This window comes from Microtus oregoni, unplaced genomic scaffold (genome assembly GCF_018167655.1).
Source record: "Microtus oregoni isolate MIOR12 unplaced genomic scaffold, Mior012 000004F_ref0000308, whole genome shotgun sequence".
In the NCBI taxonomy this organism is placed as follows: domain Eukaryota; kingdom Metazoa; phylum Chordata; class Mammalia; order Rodentia; family Cricetidae; genus Microtus; species Microtus oregoni.
The window spans coordinates 32,299,610-32,319,498 of record NW_024543063.1 but is presented as its reverse complement, the minus strand read 5'-3'; the positions used below and the strand labels follow the sequence as shown (position 1 = coordinate 32,319,498).

General features: G+C 47.0%; 1 protein-coding gene and 1 pseudogene across 13 annotated transcripts in view; both read left to right on the top strand.

The window, feature by feature from the left end:
- Positions 1–3,546: 3,546 nt before the first annotated feature.
- LOC121447442 (BTG3 associated nuclear protein) overlaps positions 3,547–19,889 on the top strand; it is a 75,108-nt gene continuing 58,765 nt past the window's right edge. For 12 of the 13 annotated variants that reach the window (XM_041650691.1, XM_041650687.1, XM_041650686.1 and 9 more), the window contains exon 1: positions 3,547–3,656. The gene's annotated coding sequence lies outside the window, so the exon portion shown is untranslated. Of the gene's footprint in view, positions 3,657–3,779; positions 4,074–19,889 lie in introns of those variants that run through there. The other variant, XM_041650681.1, reaches the window with a different exon arrangement.
- On the top strand, positions 12,940–16,054 carry LOC121447323 (annotated as a pseudogene).

Here is a 19,889-nt window from a genome sequence, read left to right as displayed (position 1 = left end):
GGACACAGTGTATTTGGTGGCCCTGGCCATGCTGCTTGGAGCAGCCTTTCTTAAAGGGGCCCACAGGGACGGGAAGGTATGAAAGAAATGTCATCGTTACTATTATTTTAGGCTTCGAGTCTGGGAGAGTATGGGGAAGTCTCACATCACAGACTTCAGGTCTTAGATCTACAAAACCTGGATGATTGGGATGAAGTGTGAGTGGGCTGTGGGCTCAGGAATGGGAGAGAGAAGGAGAGTGGAAGGAAGATAAAGGACACAGAGAGAGAGAGAGAGAGAGAGAGAGACAGAGAGAGAGAGAGAGAGAGAGAGGAGGAACAGAATTGTGCTTTTTATTTTGTATTGTTTTTAATTTTTGCCTTTATTAATTTTATTTATATTCAGTCATATAATCAATATGTTCATTTTCAAAATGGAATAAAACTTTAAATTACATCTTATTTATTTCATGCATATGTTTACCCAGACACAAGTGGAGGTCAGAGGACAATTTGTGGGAGTCAGTTCTCTCCTTCCACCTTGCAGGTCCTGGGCCATTAGGCTTGGTGTCAATCACCTTTACTAGGTGAGCCATCCTGTTGGCACAAATAAATTCCTTTTATTTTAAGCTGAATTCTACACAGTGGCATTTGTCTCTTTTCTGTAGATGTGGGGAACTGCTTGGAGTAGTGGCCTGGGTCAGGAGTGCCTCCTAGCTGGCAAGAGGCTGGGCCAGGATGCCAAGGATTTTGAGCCCATCCCACATTAATACTGAGGAGACTGGACTGAAGAGAAGCTGCAGCTAAGAGTGTAGCCAAGCAGAAGGTCTTCAGGCACATGTGGCCACTAGGCTGCTGTTGAAGGCCTGCGACACACAGGAGGAATGCAGCGGCTGCCTGGGGCACACAGAATGGCCTGTCACCCAACCTCTCAGCTGGCTACAGCCTGGGTTCCAGAACAAAACTTTGTCTCAAAAACGGAGCTATCTGTTTGACCACCTGAGTTTGATCCCTGGGACCCAGGTGGCAGAAGGAGAGAATTTCTCTCATTTCCACGAGGTGCCATTGTACTCGGACAAGCTTCTCAGCATACACACAGAATAAACAAACCTAATGTAAAATCCAGGACATCGAAAGAAAAGAGGATTGGGGAAACGACACAGTTGATAAAGAGCACACCCTGCAATCATGAGGAGCTAAACGTGAGCCCCAGAACCCAGGTATAACAGCCAGGCATGGTGGGTGGGCTTGTCATTCCAGAGCTGGGGAGGCAGAGACAAGTGGACCGCAGGGGCTCACTAGGCAGTCAGGCAAGCCTACCCTGCAAGCTCCATCGATATACCCAGTCTTAAAGAAACAAGATGGGTGATTGTCGAGGGGCATGGATATCACAAATACTCACGAACACTCATGCATGTGTACACACACACACACTTCACACACTCAAGACCCTGGTTCCGCAATCTTGCTCTAATTAGCTTAATCTCTGATTGTGACCTAATTTTAAGGCCCGTGGCTCTTTATTCACCCCATCACTGCTGGCTAGTTGTTACCACTCTGCCTGCTCGTCACCGCCCACTCATCACTGTGTGCATTTGAAGTCTTGGGATGGCAAAGAACGTAAAGCTAAAGGCATGGGTGAAAGGGAGGAAATGAGGGTGCCCGGGCGAACATACTGTGAATGATGTCACCGTTACTTTATGTTTTCCACACAGTCAGGCTTTCATGCTCAGAATTCTCACAGTTAAAGTGTTAAGCTGGCTGGAGTAGGCTGGGAGTAGGCAGTTACTCCAGGAGTCTCTGCCCGAGCTCCTCTTGGTTCATCAGGGCTAAATCTCCCCCCCCCCCCCCATTGCTCTACTGTTTCCCTGGAGTCTGGGTCAGCTGGAATCTCAGATCTTTATGTTGGAGACCACTTTGCAAAATGATTGGGATACCACATGTAAAGAGACTTTTGTATAGGTCGTGGGGATACACTGTGTCTGGAGGTCGAATAGTGGGTGGGAGAAAAGGAAAGGACCCTACAGGCTAAGGACTTTATTGGAGTCCAGGGTGTGAGCCTTGCAGCTTTCCCTGAGGCTCCTTCACCTTTTGGCTAAGACTGGGTGCAAACAAATTTCATGAGGTAGTTTGAGCAAACAGGTTGTTGTAGGAGGCTACATACAGCTGTGAGGTGTTCATGGGACATATCTGCCCTGTTTGCTAGCTTGGGTGGCCTTCATTAAGTAGGCTGCATCCTGCAGTCCCAGGGGCCCGAGGTCACCAGAAGAAAGCCTTTACAAGAAAGAGACTCATGGCACAGAGACGCTGTCCGTGGTGAGGGCGCCTGCTCCCACGAGACTTTTCTACTTTTCTACGCATTCCTCAACCCCACACCTCACCCCACCGCCGCGGCAAGATGTGGCTGTCCTGGAATTTGCTATGTAGTCTAGGCTGCCAACTTCCTTTCTACATGGATGCGGGGCAACTTAAAATGGTAAGATGCCCAAAGCCTGCCCTCCTGGCTCCAGCCGCCACCTCCAGCAACTTCTCAGCCTCTTTGGACTTCATTCTCTTCTCTGTAAATGACAAGTCTCGTTTTAAGAGCACAGTTCCTGGTCGAGGTCTTCAAGACATTGTGAGGCAAAGTAGCCCAGGACCAGCACCAGGACCTAGCGCAGAGGTCTAGAAGAGTGTTAATTCAGTAGGGTCGCCCGACTGGTGGCTGCACTGAGTCACTGAGTCATGACTTTCACCAGGGGAAGGGGGCAGGAGACTTAAGGTCAAGTTTTTCTTTCCAAGTGAAAATAGCTCCCGGATCCTTGTTTGGAGGGTTGCTCACTGCGAACATGCGGAAGGGGAAGGAGCGAGCCCGGAGAGGAACGTGAATGAGAAACCAAGTGCAGAGACAGCCAGTAATGGCATTTCTGGGAGAAAGTGCACATCAATGCCGCAGAAGCTCCTATTAAAGGATACATAAGCATGTCACATATAATCTCTATCACCGCGACAATGTCCTGCTTGCCCACACCGGAGTAGGATCATTTTTGCGACAACGTCACTAAACGAGCCCGGAACGTCTGAGACCGATCCTCTCAGCGCGAGTAGGTAGGACCGGTTTTGAAACGCACAGTCTATCTGAGCAGTTGTCACTACAAGTCCCAGCAGCCCTCAGGGCAGGGAAGGGACGCGGCTGCCAGAATCCGGATGAACTACAAATCCCAGCAGGCAAATCATAACTGCGGAGACTACCTGTCCCAAAATACATCGCGCCACACAAGCCTATCCTGGGATTTGTAGTCATCGGACAACATTAGCATCTATTCACTCCCCCTCAGAAAGGACGTACATTTCTCAGATTTCTCACGGGAGAATTTACCGCTTTAGCAAAAATCACGGGCGCGATAGGGGAATTAAGGGCCTTGGGAGTCAACTCTCGGCCCACGGGAGGACAACTGCGCATGTTCACCGGAGTCCGTCGGTGAAAGCGCGCGCTAGAGGCTCTCAGAGCAGGCTCCGCCCCTTGTCTGCCTGGCTCCTCCCTCGAGCCCCGAGCCTAGGGAGCCTGCGCTGAGGGCGGGGCGCAGGGCGCGGGGAGGTGTTCGCCGCGCCTGCGCTGAGCGGCTGCTTCTCTCGCGAGGACGGACGCCATTATCGCATCTCCCCGACAAACACCACGAGAATTCCGCAGCCCACACGGTAATTGCAGCTCCCGCAGCCGGTCGCGCCTCCACTCCCCCTTCCCGCGGGGCGAGAGCGAGAGCGAGAGCGAGATCTCCGTCCGCCCCCGCCCCGCCCCGCCGCCAACCGTCGCCAACGGCCGCGGGCCGCACGCCTGGCCGGGTGGGGGCCAGCGGGCCGCGGAATGTCCGTGCGCCGCCTCTGCGCCTCCACCCGCCCCGGCTGCGGGCTCCGGGCTGGGCGTGCGGGGCGCCGGGAGCGTTCGGCTCCAGAGCCTCGGCGCCGCCCAGACCCGCGCCCGTCGGCCCTGTCGCGGCCTCGGCGCGCGGACGCGCTCTCCCGCGCTGGGCCACCCCAGTCGGTCTGTGCAGAGCCGCGCGCGGTGCTCCCGGGCCCTGCGCACCGCCCTGCCGCCTCCAGCGGCCGCATCTCCCGGTAGCTCTTGGCTCCCTGCCCCGGGAGGGTGGCTTGGCCCTCGTTTGCTGATCCGCCTCTGCTCTGCACTCTGTTTACATCGGGGCTGATACCGGAGCTCTCTTCCCCACCTAGCGTCACGTCCCTGTCCCGCACAGCCTTTTTCCTGTTGTTCGTAGTGGCCTTTTGTGTTTCTGCTCCCGGTGACATTGTAACCTCTCGAGGATAGTGTTAAATCTTCGGCCTTCCTCCACCTCCGCTTTGTCCTTTTCTAATCTGGGTCAGTGAATCTTAAGGCCCACTCAGGTAGGTCCTGATGTCTTCCCTGCACGCCTGGTTAGCTCAGGACACAGTGTTTTCAGTCCTGCCTTTCTTCAGTCCGCAGGGACTCTGCCAAGTTTTTCCATTCTGGTAACTCTTTCCTCCCTGGATGATTTTAAGGTCTTGGCATTTGGACATCCTTACAGTTCACAGGTGTGCTCAGTAGGTGTGTCCTTGAGCCTGGGAAATTCTCTTGAGTCATTAGAGAATTTAATAATATATTCCCACGGTTTTATTTTTTTAGGGATTCCTGTCATGTGTGACACACATTTTGGGTAGACTACTTGAATCTTTGCATCTTTCTTTCTAATCACTTTTCTCATTCCAGGAGAGAGCTTCAGTTAATCTTTCAGCCTTAATCTTTCTATTTTGCTTGGTGCAGAAGACAGAGGCAGGTGGATCTTTGTGAGTTTGAGGCCCACCTGGGCTACATAGTGAGATCCTATCTTGGGAAAAAAAAAATATCCATGCTATGCTCCCACGTCATCCTCAAGGGCTTGTGTCTGGCCGGGCGGTGGCGGCCCAGGCCTTTAATCTCAGCATTCTGGAGGCAGAGGCAGGCGAATCTCTGTGAGTTCAAGGACAGCCCGGTCTACAGAGCGAGTTCCAGGACAGCCAGAACTATACAGTGAAACCCTGTCTCGAAAAATCTTTTTTTTTTTTTTTTTTTTTGGTTTTTCGAGACAGGGTTTCTCTCTGTGGTTTTGGAGCCTGTCCTGGAACTAGCTCTTGTAGACCAGGCTGGTCTCGAACTCACAGAGATCCGCCTGCCTCTGCCTCCCAAGTGCTGGGATAGAAAAACCATTAAAAAAAAAAAGACCCACAATCAAATTGTAGTCTATGAGTGTATTTGTCCTTTCGTCCAGAAGTTTGTTTCATGAGTACATTTTCCCTTAGGCTGAGTAGACTATACTAGGGCTCACTTCAGTTCTCTTACCTGAGTTCTTGTTTAGTATCACTCTTTGGGGGGGTGCTTGGTGGTAAATATCAGCTTTTTGCTTTGCAAGGCAGGTCTTCTTACACTATTGGTAATTATTGCCTAAGCTTTGGGCCCTAAGGCAAGAGGAACTGGCTGAGGTACATAGGCCTGTAGAGAGGGTTTTAAAAATGGTTTTCCCCTCTAGTGACTTGATGAGCTTGTTGCCTTAAGACCTGGAGGACGTTTTATCTCGGCTGTTTCCCTTTGTTGGAAAGATGTTCTACTTGTCTCTGAGGTGACTTTGGAGACTGGTGAGGCCTAGAGCCTCACTCCTACGTGCCCCAGGCCTGCTGTTTCTCTTACCTAGATTAGACCCTCTGTCAGAAATCGAAGTCTTGCTGTGTTCTGTTTTCCTCTATGTTAAAATACTTCAGTGGGAGTAAGTAGAGATCATGCACAAGAATTCCAAAGCCTGTTGTCTCAGACCATTTCTCTCCTTCCTTTGGCCTTAATGATGGCTGTGTGCCAGAGCATGGTCTCTGTGACTGCCTCCAGTCCGTGGATGGTCAGACGCTGAGCTTAGGCTTCGTTTGTCTTGTTCTGTAGTGAGCACTCAAGGTAGCCACTCTTTTCTTTTTTTTTTTTGCTGTGTCAGTGTAGGCAGCTCAGCAAACCCTGGTTCACAGACCCAGAAGTGCGCAGTGCAGTATTTGCTGTACCCATAGTACAGGAATAGGAAGGCGATGCATTGGGCTGGCAGACTTGCAAGTTGTGCCTATTGGAATGGGCTGCGTCTGCTGGAGTCTTGAGCAGAGTCCACAGCAACCCACACGCTGATGAGCACTCTTAGGCCCGCCTGCAGATTCAGTCTGCGATTAAGACTCAGTGAAACTGTAGGTGAGCTTTCTCCTCCCTTTCATTTCCCCTCCTGGTGTTGATAGCTTGTACAAGGAAAGGGCCACAGAAAGCCAGAAATGTTTCTACCAGCAAGGTTACCTAGGTTACAGACCTTTCACAAGTTCTAGTATTCCACTGACATGTTTATTTATTTGTTACAGGATCTAATTCAGAACCCCATACTTTGTTTTGTTGCCATATCTCCTCTAATCTGATATTTCCATCATCCCTAAGTATCCTCCAGTGTTTCTAAGTCTTGACAGGAAAAAAGGTACTATCTCTGGAAAAAGTTCAGCAGATACTGCACATCCAAAGCAAATGATTGAGGCTAATGTGGCCAGAAGAGACTGCTGTCAAGTACCCCAAGAGAAAAACTACACATCAATTCTCTGCCAGAAATGCAATATATTCCCAAGAAAATGTTAGATGCATATGGGGGGAGGAATGTTCACTAGAATTCTGACCAGTACTTCTCCAAGTGAGGGACTCAGAATTGGCATGTGGTCACAGCATGTGTGTGCACACTGACACTTGGGATGAAAAACCACAGCTTTGCTCCATGAGGTGGTTTGTAGGGAAATGAGGCTCCAGGCACAGATTACTAAATGAGTTTGTAACAGCGGTTTTACTAATGCCACCAGTGCTATATAGCTTATAGCCTGTATCTTCAGGATCAGCTATGCTATAGAAACCTAAGGGTACAGTTGAATTCCATGATGCAAGGCTGACTGTAAAAATCCCACTTTTTTTTATCTAGGAAAAAAGAAAAAAAAACATTTCCCTTGTTAAAAAAAGACTATAGACAGTTGGATACATTGAGGGCCCCAACAGGAATGTGTCAGGCTGAAGAATGTTACAGTTTCTCTTCAGAAAATCCCTCCCAGAGATCTGGTCAGCAGAGGGACTCCTAACTGTCCTGCCCTGTTGATTGGCAAGGAGGAGAGTTTTAGGAGAACAAGTGTGGGAGCTGAACCATGGCAGCCTCCTTAGCCTGTGTCAGCTTTTCATTCAGAGCTCATTTCATCCCAGGCAGAAGCTTGCACTGAGATCTGGTGTTCTCTGTCTTGAAATATTGGTGGGAGGGGCTGCCATATCCTTAGTTCCCAAGGGCAGATCCAGAAACTGGCACTGTTCTGCATGGATGGAGTTAGTCTTAGAGTAGGGCTGGGCTTGGAACTAACTCTGGAACCTGATGGAGGAGCTGGTGCCTCCAGAGCATGCAACCACCATCAAGGAGAATGAAACATTGCTGAAATACAGTGGATTTGATACCTATCTTGAATTAACTTCTGCAACTTTCGTCAAGAACTGTCCGATTTGATTCCATATTTATTAGCTTATGGTGGAGCAGACATAGACTTACCCCAAAGGAGCCTTACTGGGCTATAGATCTCCAGGATGGGAACAGCCCTCTTCTGAGCTCAGCTTATGCATTGGCCAGAGCTAGAGATGGCTTGGTGTGGAGATCATTGCCGCAGACCACCTCCTCTGAAGACATCGTATAACAACCTTCGTGGGCTCAGGATGGATCTCAGGCTCTGTGACCTGTTTATCAGCTGAACGTTGCTACTGTTGTTCAGTGTGAAGTCATGGTCATGTGCCACGTTACAGCGAATGACAAGGCGATCTCACCCCTGACTTGAGGGTATCTAAGTTCTGCAAACACACCCTGTGATGTCTATGAAACCAGCAAAGTCAGACAGTAGCTCCTAGAGCCTGTCCTTGAGAATTGACATGACATTACCCTTCCAGGTTTGAAATTTCATGGGTTTTAAAGATATGTAGGATTCAGATTATTCACATTTTTGCAAAGTAAGGGTTTAATATTTACATTTATTTACAATTATTTCAGAACTCCATAGTTTAGATTTGTCTAAAATGCAAATCTGCCATGTAAAGGAGGAAGCAGGAAGAAAGGAGATCAAGAATGGAAGCCTCTGCTGATGGGCTCACAGGCTGATGTCATAACCCATTCAGCTCCACCTGCTGCTGAGCTCCCCAGGTCACGGGAATCATGCTATTACTTGACTGCTTTTCCTCGTGGAGATACGTCATTTCTTTCATATCCATAGGGATCCCTCCAATAGGAAGAGGAGAAGGAGCTGGAAGAGTCCTGCCTCTTCAGAGGTTCATTCCCTTAGAGGTGTGGCAATACCCAGCCTACTAGTTCTCAGGCTCTGAAGTGTCATTAAATCTGGTGTAGCTCAAACTCAGAGCCTAGGATCCTTTTGTTATGGGCATATAAGAAATTGTCTTTGAGGTCTGTCTTCACTGGTCCACCTTGCACTTCAGAAGTTGGACATATGTGTTTCCCAGGAAGCTATCTGTACTCCAGAGGCAGACAGTGGTTGCCTTTGGTCTGGGGTTGTGATTTGTGAGGCCTGTGCCCTCCAGCAAGTGTTGATAGAAGTTGAACACAGGCTAGGGTGGGGGTGGATTGGCAGTGGGGACATTTGGGTATAGGTGCCCTCTAATGTGCTATTCAGCACTCACTCAGGTCTTGGCTATGCTGCCCGTTGCAGTGGCTCTTGAGGTGCTTCTGGTTTCAGGCTCTCTCCTGCTGACTTGGGCAGCAAGTATAAGGAGGAAGCTATTGTCTCATTGGCTCAGACACCCTCATGGAATTATAGTTTATTCCTGAAAGATGAATACATCAGTGATAGCCTTTCAGAATGTGGTTTACGATCTTCAGACCCAAAGCCACCCGTTCCTACCACTTCAGATCCAGGGGCCACCCTTTTCTACCACTTAAAACCTGGAGGCCACTCCTTTCCATCACAGCCTTGGAGTTTTAAAAGCCCAAGGTCTTTTGAACAGGAACAAGGTTGGGATATTTGCTTTAAATAATCCCAGGAACGGGTTGTGTATTTTCCACCTGTGTTTCAGGTGTCACTTCTTAGAAAAGACAAGTTTACTTATGCCCTGGTGTCCCTTAAGCCTTCTGTACTTACATAAAAATTTCTAAAAACATAGGCATTCTCCTCCCCAATCTCAGTATAATAATCACACCAGGGCTTTTCATTTCTGCTGCTTAAACACTAGATCTTACATTTGACTGATTATTCTAGTAATGTCTTTAATTGCAAAAGGATACCTGATGTGGATGTGGTTTTCCTGGGTTTTTGCTACACCTTGTATAATTCTACACTAGGGTCTGCATTCCTCAGAATATAAGCTCAGAAAAATACAACATCTATAACATTTATTGCTGACTTGGAAAAGCCATTTCCTTTTCCTTCCCCCACAGGGGTGAAGTTAAGTGCAAATGCAGGGTGACTCTCATGAACTGAGCATGGCCTTTCCATGTCTTCTGTTACGTTATTTGAAAGGTGAAGGAGCCTGGACTCTCGTACCCATATTCCTTTTAAGCTGGGTACAGTGGTTCCTGGGAGTCCCTACAGCTCAGAGCTCAACTGTTCATTGGTTTAAGCAGTCTGTTCATCCTGAAGATTATGGTGAAGAAAATAAAACGTTCCCAAAGGCAGAAAGATGAATGGATTTGGTGTTTTTGAGTTTTTCTTTAAAGAAAATCTGTATGTATCCCTCCTGGCCTGGAACTCAGACCATGTTGGCTTCAAACTTGCAACAGCTCTCTTGCTTTAGCCTCCTAGTGTTGGGATTAAAGGTGCACCACATACATGGCTCTAATTTATGCTTCCGATTTTAACTCTGTGTGTGCACGTGTGTGTGTGGATGGAGGTCAGAGAACAACTTTCAGGAGCCTGGTTTTTTTCTTCCATTGTGTGGGTTTCAAGTATGGAACTCAGGCAGGTCAGGCTCTGTGGCAAGTACCTTTACCTGCTGAACCGTCTTGCTAGCCCTAAGTGATTCTTTTTTGTTTTTCTTGTGAAGCAAACAGCTCCATAGCTGAAACTGATGACAAGCGTTCTAGTCATCTTCTGTTACTCATGGTCAACTGGAATCCATATCCAGATACCTGGGAGCTTTTGGAGTTGGGAACCTGGGAGAGCCTTGTAGGTGAAGTACCCTGGTATACTTGCTCCAGGATACCCTGCTTTATTGTAAAGCAGGGAGGGGGCATATCCTGGTCCACCATCTTTGGCCATTACCACATGTTTGGAGTGATCAGTCAGTGGCATTTTTTTTTTAAATGTTTTATTTTATTTATTTATTATGTATACAATATTCTGTCTGTGTGTATGCCTGCAGGCCAGAAGAGGGCACCAGACCCCATTACAGATGGTTGTGAGCCACCATGTGGTTGCTGGGAATTGAACTCAGGACCTTTGGAAGAGCAGGCAATGCTCTTAACCTCTGAGCCATCTCTCCAGCCCCAGTCAGTGGCATTTTTAACACAGGTTATGGCATGGACGTAGTCTGGTTTAATGAAGACACCACTATTGAGATGGATTCTCTGAGCTAGGGTACCTTGTTTATGTGTTGTTGTTTTGCTTTTTTGTTTTATTTTTGTTTTCTTGTTTTGTTTTTTTGAGGCAGGGTTTCTCTGTGTAGCCCTCGCTGTCCTGGAACTCACGCTGTAGACCAGGTTGGCTTTGAACTCATAGAGATCCACCTGCCTCTGGCTCCCGAGTGCTGGGATTAAAGGCGTGAGTCACCCCCTGCTCAGCAAAGTATCTTATTCTTACACATGTGCTGTGTATACATCTTGCTTGCTCATTTGAGCTGCTCAGATCCGATGCTGTTATTTGGGCTCAAGGGGTTTGTTCTAACACTCTGACATTTCAATGGGAAATTCAATTGAAAATAAATTGCTTTTAACTTTTTTTAAAGGCTGTTCTCACTTTGTAGCCTTAGCTGGCCAGGAACTCACTATGTCGACTAGTCTCAAAATTCCAGAGATCTACCTGCCTCTGCCTCAGGAATTCTGGGAATAAAGGCCACTATGTCTGGCCAGGTATATATGAGTCTTTGTTTTGGTCTAGCCTCACTTTAGTGGGCCAGCATTAGCACATACAGCAGAGGAGCACAACTGCTGGGGTTTGGGTTGGTATTGATGCCTGAGTGTTGGTTTATGTAGTGGACATTAACGTGCAGGTTGGGCCTCGTAGGCCATGGTTTGAAGTGTGTGGAAGTGGCTCTGCCCTTGGTTAAGAAGGTGCAGACAATAGCCATCAAGTATCATCTCCTTGGTCTAGGTCACACTGGTTCTGAAAGCCATGGTTCACGGTTACAGTCCAGGTTGTTCACAATCTCTGGAAATGCAACCAGTAACCTTGCAATAGGCCCCCAATTGGTGAGCCCAGTGTGCAAACACCCTTGCCTGCTGCAGGTTACATGCTGGAGAGCAGGATGCCAGAAGTCTGGCACAGCCCAGGCACTCTTGAATGTGCTGTATGGCAGAAGCAGCAGATAGTGTAGACAATGGGTACTGTGTGCTCCAGTGATTATATGGGTACTGGAATTTGAATTTCATCTAATTTTTATATCCTAAAGAAGAGGCAATCTTTAATCCCCCCCCCCTTATTTTAAAATATACGGTCAACTTTTGGCTCATGGGTTGCATAGAAACAGGTGGGAGCTGGACCTGCCCTGTGGGCCCTGGTTTGCTGCTGTGTGGCCTCTATGGAGTTTGTGAGTGAGGAGCAGGCAGAGGTCAAAGGTAGGCCAACTGGGAGGGCTGGAGCCCTTCAGAGCTGTGGAAGGCTAATGCTGGAGGTGGATGGTGCCTGTGGAGGGCTGGAGTGGTCATGGTAGGACAAAGTGCTCAGAAGCTGCTGGCAGGTGCATTCCTCTCAGTCTGCCATCAAGTGTGCTGGGGAGGTGTGACTTGTTTTGGACCCAGGGTCCTTGGCAGTATGGTGTTGTGTGAACAGAGAAGGGAGGCTGAGAGGAACCAGCAGGAGAAGGGTACCTTAGGATTGTTGAAGGGAGCAGGCCCAGGATGTCCTGGTCCTGCAGACTTCTTTCCCAAGGAGTTGTGGGATGGTGATCCCTTTGAGCAGTATAAGTTGGGGGAGAACTGGTTAATTCAGGAAAGCCTGGCTTGCAGCTCTGGAATAGACTCTCGGAGTCCTGCAGCCTGGGCAAGGTGAAGAGAGAGGCAGAGATGGAGGTTGATTCAATGCCTGTTCCTGCCAGCTCCAAGTACTGTGGTTATCGGGGTGGCCCACAGTCTCTGGGACAACTGGACGACCTTTCCTAGGGGCCTGTGAGGCCAAAAGAATGCTGAGAGGTTGTTTATGTTTTTCTGTATCAACACTTGGACCGATGGTTCAGAACTGGTGGTGGTGGGTAACATTGCTGGTGCTTGAACACAAGTCAGGCTTGTGGCACTACACCGTGTCTTGTGCTCTCTGCAAGACAGTGAAGCATCAAATGCCTTATTTTTACCCAAGGCTGTCCTTGATGGGCTGGAGAGCTGGCTTAGTGATTAAGAGCTCTTGCTGCATTCAGAGAGCCCAGGTCAGTTTCTGTCACCCATGTCAGGTGGCTGACAACTGTCTATAACTCTAGTTCCAGGAGATCTGATGCCTCTGGTCTTTGAGGGCACCTGCACACATGTGCATATTCTCACATGCACACACACGTGCACACACACGTGCACACACACATAATTAAAAGGAATAAAAATAAATAGATGTTCTTAAAAGATTGTTCTAATGTCTCAGTGAAGCCGTTAGCACTCACTTCATCACCATTCTGATTACCTGGACAGCGAGGGCATTTGTGTACTGAGATTGTTCCCAGGACAGCCCTCTGCAGGAAAGGAAGCTGTGAACTGAACTAGCTGCTTTCTCATGGACCACCACAATAGAAACCCTAACCAACATGGATCTTCCTACAAAATGTACAAAGCCTGCCACTCCAAAGGAGTCTATTGTCAGTGATACAAACTGTCAAGTGAGATTGGAATTTTTAGGATGTATTTACTACTGTGAGCCCAACAGCTTCTTCAAAGAGGAATCAGTACCAATGTTAACACACACATGCACGTGAAGATGCAAGGTTTTGTTTATTTATTTGGAGGTAGGGTTTCACGACATCCTAGTTCGGAAGACTCTTGCTCAGTCTCCTTAGTGCAGGGATTATGAGCCTGCTTGACCATGCCTGGCATAATGCTTTTAGTATCATTATGTATATAATGATATAGGTTGCGTATACTTTAGCGAGCAGGACTTTCTGAATGATAAATGGGAGCTTACATTTGCCTCAGAAATCCGCTTGCCGAGCAGAACAGACTAGTGGGCTTGGAAGAAGTCAGGTGCCAAGTTTCCAGTGGTGGCAGGCTCTGGCTGCAGTTAGACTTCAAGAACGAAAACAAGTGCTGAGTTTTAGGGTCACTGCAAAGGCGTGTATCCACAGCTGTGTGCAAAAGCTTCTGCATTTCTCTCCCATTCCCAGCTGCATCTCCCTATGAGGCTGGCTGAAGTCAGGGCTTCATCCAGAGCCAGCCACTCTGCCAGGGTCTGAGTAGAATCTGTAGAATGCAGCTGTAACCTGGAGGTTAGCAACCCTGTAAAGGACAAAGCAATGCCACTTCTTATTAAGTCTTTGTTATTTGGAAATCACAGTTCTTTTTCATTAAAAAGTATTTTGTATGTTAATATGCATAAAAAATACAATTTCAGCTGGGTGGTGGTGGTGCAATTATTTTAATTCCAACACTTCCAACTGGAAGAGGCAGGCAGGCGGATCTCAGAGTTTGAACCTGGTCTGTAGAGCGAGTTCCAGGACAGCTGGGGCTAAACAGAGACTGTCTTGAAAAAAGGAAAAATAAGCCAGGTGGTGGTGGCACATTCCTGTAATCCCTGCACTCGGGAGGCAGAGGCAGGCAGATCTCTGAGTTCGAGGCCAACCTGGGTCTACAAGAGCTAGTTCCAGGACAGGTTCCAAAGCTACAGAGAAACCCTGAAAAACCAATAAATAAATAAATAAACTTTCAGTAACTTTTTTTTTTTTAAAGAAATAACACAATCTCCAAACGTTCTGATAGGATAGCAAATGTGGTATGTGGGAGATCCTAAGCCCAGAAGCCCCAATTGCTGCCTCCCAGCACGCCAGCCATTTCACTCCCACGGCAGCTGTACCTGGGACTGTTGTGTTTAGGACCAGACTGGCCACATACTTAAGCTGATCCTCCATCTCCTAGATACTTGAATTTTTCTCTCTTTTTTTTTTTCTTATGTATTTTGAGACAAGGTCTCATTTTGTAACTCTGGCTGTCCTGGAACTTGCCATGTAGGCCAGGCTGATCTCAAACTCGTAGAGGTCTGCCTGCTTCTGCTGCCCAATTGTTATTGTTGTGATTAAAAGCTGAACCATCATATCTGTTCTGATAGTTGGCTCTCTTAAGATAATCTTCGATGTAGAGGCGGGGCAATGAGAATAGGAAAATTCTGCGAAGAGGAAAGATTCAGTCTACAGTTGTGACCCAGACACAGCAAACAAGATGTGACTGCCTTGCCAAAAAAGGCTCATGAGAGGCTTGAAGATTCATAATTAGAAGCTGTCAATGATAATAACTTGGAATTAGCAAATGAAATTTTTGAAGATATCAGTCCTTTGATAAGTGTGGATGAAAATGTGGCAGAACTGGTTGGAACACTCAAGGAACCTCATCTCCAGTCGCTCCTGGAGGCCCTTGGTATTATGGCATCAAAATGTTATGATTCACCTTCAAGCCCAGAAATGAATAATTCTCTCAATAATCAGTTATTGCCAATAGGTGCCATCGTATTCTTGGTATTCACGAAAGAGCTTGAGAGCCATTGGGTGTAACATTTAGTGTTGAAAATAATGATCTAGTAATCTCCCAAATCCTTCATGGAGGAATGATAGCTCGACAAGGTCTGCTTCATGTAGGAGATATAAGGAAGTCAATGGACATGAGGTTGGAAACAATCCAAAGGAATTACAAGAGCTGCCGAAAAATATTAGTGAAGTGTCACCCTAACAATTTTGTCAAGTTATAGAGATATTACTCCTCAACAGGTATTTATCAAGTGTCATTTCAATTATAATCCACTCAGTGATAGCCTGATACCCTGCAAAGAAGCAGAACTGAAGTTTTCTAAAAGAGAAATTCTATAGATTGTAAACAGAAAAGCCCCAAATTGGTGGTAGGCTAGTCATGTGAAAGAGGGCGGGGCGGAAGTGCTGGTCTGATCCCAAGCCAGTTCCTGGAAGAGAGGAGAAAGGCATTTGCTCACAGAGACTGGGACAATTCAGGACCCGTTTGTGGAACTATAAACACCACCAACAACAAAAGATGATGATGTACCTCACATCTAGGAATGAGGAGTTTGATTGTCATGAAATTCAGATCTATGAGGAAGTAGCAAATATACCACCCTTCCAGCGAAAAACATTAGTGTTGATAGGAGCTCAAGGTGTGGGCAGAAGAAGCTTGAAAAATAGATTCATAGGGCTGAATCCTGCTAGATTTGGAACAATGGTGTCATTTACTTCACGGAAGCCAAGAGAAGATGAAAAGGATGGACAGGCATATAAATTTGTGTCCCAATCAGATATGGAAGTAGATATTAAAGCTGGAAAGTATTTGGAGCATGGGGAATATGAAGGAAACCTCTATGGAACTAAGATTGACTCTATCCTTGAAGTTGTACAAACTGGATGTACTTGCATTTTAGACGTCAACCCACAAGCATTGAAAGTGTTGAGGACATCTGAGTTCATACCTTATGTGGTATTTATTGCTGCTCCAGAGCTACAGACCCTGTGTGCCATGCACAAGGCTTTGGTGGATGCAGGAATCACCAGCAAGCTTTTGATGGGCTCTGATTTGAAGAAAAGAGTGAATGAACGCACATGAATTCAGAGAGCATACAGCTACTACTTTGATGTGATCACCATAAATGACAATCTAGACAAAGCCTTTGAGAAACTACAAAGAATGGATCCCCAGTGGGTCCTTATTAGCTGAGTGTACTGATAATTCAATAAGGCTATCAGTTAAATAAAACTTTGAAAAATAAAAAGGTAATCTTCAGCTGTGCCTATGTGTCCAGAAGGCTGCCTGGCACCATCACACATCTGGCCTGTTGTCCACTGCCTGGGAAGAAAACCTTGGGGCAGAAACGAGTGGTTGAAGCTTGTTGCCCTGCTCGTGTTCTGGCTCGGGGCAGGTCTGTGGGAGGCATCATGGTGTGGGCCTGCCCATGGCCGGCTGTCTCTCTGGCTCCCATGGACTTGTTTGGTGAGGTGTTTGTGTGTGGGGAAGTGTGAGAAGGTGACACATAGACCGAACAGTATCAACCTAAGAGAAATGGCCTGACGTCCAGGCCTATTTGTTCCTTCCTAGGTGTACCTTGAAGCATTTTTTAGAGGTTCTGCCTTAAAAACAGTGTTGCCTGTGTTTCCTCAGGGGTCAGGCAGGACCCTTAGAAGAAGTAGTTCTTGCCTTTTCTCTTTTCCTCATAACCAACCGTCACTTATAGTCTGATTGCCATTGTCTAACACAGTTTCACTCATTCATTCTGTGGTGTGTATGCATGCATGTGAACGTCAGAGATAAATACTGGGTATCTTCTGTCGTTCTGTCTTACTTTCTGAGCCAGTGTTTGTCACTGAACCTGGAGTATATTGTAGTGACATTTCATTTGTATTTTAATAAATAAAGATTGCTTGACGATCAAAGAGTAAAGCAGCCCCACTGACCAGCCTTACACACCAGGCAGTGGTGACACACACCTTTAATCCCAGTAGCCACACAAGTTTGCCATAGGAATCAGGCGGTAGTGGTGCATGCCTTTAACCCCAGCACTAGAGAAGATTATAAAACGGGAGGAGACAGCTCTCACACACAGTCTCATTCTGAGATTCCTGGAGGCAGGATCGCTATTTCGGACTGAGGTAGAGGTAAGAGCCAGTGACTGGCTGCTTTGTTTTTCTGACCTTCAGGTTGAACCCCAATATCTGTCTCTGGGTTTTTATTAATCGTGCTACAGCTTATCACTTTGGTTAGACTGGCGGGCCAAGTAACCTGGAGATCTGCCTCTGCCTCCCCAGCCCTGTGAGCCTTTCTGTGGGTTCTGAGGACCTAAGCTCAGATCCTCACATGTGCACAGCAAGCGCTTTACCAGCTGAGCCATCTTTTCAGCCCCCATTTCTTTTTTTTTTAAATTCCATCTCAGATATGTTTTGGGGGAAGAAGCAAGCTGAACCTTTCCACGTACTGTAGTTAATAAAATGCATCCTGTTGCTGACCTCTTGGCATTTGAATTTTTATTTCTTTTGGTTAGCGCTCCTGTGTCTTGAAAGGATTGGGGTAATCTTTGATGCCTCAGCAGTTCCCATGTTCCTGGAGACTTGGCTGCCTGAGTACCAGTTTGCTACTTCTTTAAGTGGACAGGCAGTATCACCACTGTCCTGATTTTTATTTATGTTTAATTTAATTAATTTAGTTTTTGAGACAGTCACTATGTAACCTAGGCAACCTGGAATTTGCTGTGTACGTTCACCAGTTTGGCCTTGAACTCACAGTGATCCCCCTGCCTCTGCATCCCAAGAACTAGAATGGAAAGTGGGTATCACTATGCCTGTCTGTCCAGATTTTTATGGCACTGTGAACTTGGCATTCCAGCTCTCATGGACTCTGGAGTCTCTAGGGCAAAGCGGTACATTGGGAACGCTGTGGGACTCAGCGGCCCAGAATGCATTCTTCCCTTTCCTGCAGTTGGTTCTGAGTGCCTTTTCCACATACAGTGTGTGCCGTCTGTATCTGTTCTTCTCTTGTACTAAGGGCTGCTCCTGGTCTTACGGCTTTTTGCCAACAGACAAGCATTTATTTATTTTTTTTTTATTTTTCTGTAAAGTGAGATCAGACAAGATGTAGATGTTTTCCACAGCCCCTTCCAGACACATCAAGAACATGCTAGGCTTTTCTCTGGTGGCATGTGCAGTAGGTGTGTTAGACTCGCTGCTGGACAGGATCAGGTGACCGGTGTGTCATTCCAGTCCAGGGCTGTGTGTCTGTCTGACTGCTTTATCCTGCTTCCTGTGGAAATACCCACATCAAGCCAGATGTGGCCTGAGAGCTCCTGGAGAGGGTTGATGTGAGAAACAGCTCTGAGAAGTCTGTCCTCGAGGCTGATGGGAAAGAAGCCATTGGACTTCCTATATGATGTGGTTCATGCCTTGACCGAGAAAATCCTGGCGGGGAAGTGCAGTGCCTTTGTTCAGTCCTTGTCTTTGTGCTGCCTTCATTGTTTCTTCATGTCACCAGAGCTGACACTCTGGTGTCCCCTTTTGAACCTTACCCCTAGAGAGAGGCTTTATAGTCTAAGTAGTGTTGTTTGTCCCCTCACCCACTGTGCTGGTGATCCAACCTGTGCCTCACCACTGAGCTTCCCCTGCAATCCTGTTTACTTTTGTATTTGGGACAGTCTTTTTAAATAGTCACTAGCTAGGTGGCAGTGGCACATGCCTTTAATCCCAGCACTCTGGAGGCAGAGGCAGGTGAATCTCTGTGAGTTCGAGGTCAGCCTGATCTACAAGAGTTAGTTCCAGGACAGGCTCCAAAGCTACAGAGAAACCCTGTCTCGAAAAACAAACAAAAAAAACCCAATAAAATTAGTTGCTTAATTTTTTTTGTTTGTTTGTTTTTAACTTTTTTTTTTTTTTTTTGAGACAGGGTTTTTCTCTAGCTCTGGCTGTTCTGCAACTCACTATATATACCAGACTGGCCTTGAACTTGGAGATTCACGGGTCTCTGCCTTTCAAGTGCTAGTATTAAAGGTGTGTACCATCACTGCCCAGTGAGACAGGCTTTTAGTCCAGTGGACTTTGAACTTACTCTTCCATCTCAAATTCCTCAAAATAGCTTTTAAAAATTTCTGTATCAATACTTGTAGTTTTCTCTTATGGAGGCTGCACATACTTGAAAATTTAAAAATATGTTTGTAGTTAAATATTCAATCACCATGCTTCATTGCTGGCTGTGACAGTCAGTTTGTCACTCATATATAGTTAATAGTTGGGTTTTTGTAGTTAACCATTGTGTAGTCCTGTGGAGACCAGGGCATAGGCACAAAGGCTTTGAAGACCTTAGTTCATATTTTTAATTTAATTTAATTTAATATGTGTGTGTGTGTTTGAGATATAACCTCACAATGTAGCCCTGGCTTGACTGAAACATGTCCTGTAGACCAAGGTGAACTGGAATTCATAGAAAGATCTGCCTACTTCTGCCTCCCAAGTGCTGGGATTACACTTGTGTGCCACCATGTCTGGCTTTAGTTTTTATGGAAATGTGATAATGTTAGTTTCTGTGGTGCTGACATGATCGTATGTAGTAAAGAAGCACAGCATGGCATTTCCACACAGTGCACTGTCTGCACTGGCCAGCTCAGGGTAGATGGGGTTCTCAGTGGCAATGTTGGTGTCGTATGGCATCTGTGGCTGGCATGCGCACTGTGCCTTCCATTGGGCCCATCTCAGCCATATATACTGGATGCCAGCATGGACCAGGCTTTGTGCAGGCTGCTCAGATGCTCCACTGGGGCTCAGCTTTCAGCAGAGGCAGATGCAGCAAAGCAGGTATTTGTAAGCCAGAGGAAAGTGCTCATCACAAGGCAGGGCGGGGGACTGGAAAGGTGGGTGCTAGTGTCCTTCAGGTATGATTGGTGTCACTGAGGAGCCTGTGAGAATGTGGGAAAGGGGGAAGGGGCCACTGGCTGGAAGGGCCTAGACCAGGCTGTTCCTTATGAGCTGGGGGAAGAGGCGGGGTGACTGAGTAGGTCCAGGAAGAGCTCCCAACA